Here is a 1,559-nt window from a genome sequence, read left to right as displayed (position 1 = left end):
AAACTGTTACAAGATGTAACCATCATCTGTCTACTGTCATAATACATGGTGGTTGGTGTGTGTCTTTTCCTGTGTGCCTTTTCCTGCTTCTGCCCTCCTCTGCCTGCTCTGCTCAAGTTGGTAGTTTTACGGTGCTTTATTGTGGCCTCTGCCCCCTCACAGCAGCAGCAAGGCTCTGTGTGAGGGGTACGGTAGTGCCTGCTCTACAGCCAGGGACTGTTGCAGGACAGGGGGCCTTTTCTCTCGGGGTCTATACTGGGCATGGCTTGTGAACACTCTAGCAAGTCAATGAAGCACTGACCACATCAACATTACTTGGACCCAAATACCATAAACTACACTCTTCAAAACATTATGGGAGCAGTTAATCGTCACAGTATAACACAATGCCAGGTAAACCTCAGGGATATCAATGGACAGCATTTGGGAAGTGATTGTGAATCATTTTTTTTGGTGCAAATGAACATAACAACAGGTGTAATCGAGAGACAAGTCAACCCCCCAAAATGAAAAATTCACTTTTTTGTGCCATGTATTTTTTGTGATGTTATACACTTTAGACTTTTAGAGGAAACATCCTTTCACTCTGGTTACTGACCGCTGAAGTCAAAATACGAAGTAACATTGTTCTTCATTCTGTACTTTGACACAATTTAAACCACAGGTTCTTTGCTGGGTGGCAGACGGTTTGTTCCCCTATCAGCACAGTGTTAAACCGGCCTTATGTCCCTGCTTCCTGCTGTTGGTCACCTGGTGGCGGTAATGCACCAAAGAGTTCATTATTATCCGTCAGAAAGCCAGAAGAAGGCCAGACCCGTGTCCCCTGTCTTCAAGTACGTCCTCACAGCAGATTTAAGTTAGAGGGATTCGTAGTACGTCGATATTCTAGCACTTAAAAACTAGTGAGGTAAAATGAGCGGAAGAGGCAAAGGCGGTAAAGGACTCGGTAAAGGAGGCGCTAAGCGACATCGCAAAGTTCTCCGGGATAACATCCAGGGAATCACCAAGCCCGCCATCCGCCGCCTGGCTCGCCGAGGCGGAGTGAAGCGTATCTCTGGTCTGATCTATGAGGAAACCCGTGGGGTGTTGAAGGTTTTCCTGGAGAACGTGATTCGTGACGCTGTCACCTACACCGAGCACGCAAAGAGAAAGACGGTCACCGCCATGGATGTGGTGTATGCTCTGAAGGCCGCGCCCTGTACGGCTTCGGCGGCTAAACTGACCTGTAAATACAACAACACAACGGCTCTTTTAAGAGCCACACACTTTATAAATAAAGAGCTCGTTCTTTTGTTAAAGAAAACGTTTAGTTAAATCACATTTTGTGTAGTGCCAAATCACAACAAAAGTCATCTCAGGACACTTTACAAAGTAACGTCTAGACCTTACTATTATCACTATTACATAGGGAAAATCCAAAAAATCCTCCTTGAGCAACCACTTGGTGACAGTGGGGAGGAAAAACTCCCTTTAACAGAAGAAATTTCCAACAGACCCCGGCTCTTGGTGGTCAACCGCTTGGGGTGAGTGGATAAAGGAGAGACAATAGAACAAAAGCA

General features: G+C 45.9%; 1 pseudogene; it reads left to right on the top strand.

The window, feature by feature from the left end:
* The first annotated feature begins 912 nt into the window (after positions 1–912).
* On the top strand, positions 913–1,217 carry LOC109975001 (histone H4 type VIII-like; annotated as a pseudogene).
* The last annotated feature ends 342 nt before the right edge of the window (positions 1,218–1,559 follow it).

This window comes from Monopterus albus, unplaced genomic scaffold, assembly GCF_001952655.1.
Source record: "Monopterus albus unplaced genomic scaffold, M_albus_1.0 scaffold356.1, whole genome shotgun sequence".
Taxonomy (NCBI): Eukaryota; Metazoa; Chordata; class Actinopteri; order Synbranchiformes; family Synbranchidae; genus Monopterus; species Monopterus albus.
This window is presented reverse-complemented; position numbering and strand designations above follow the sequence as displayed.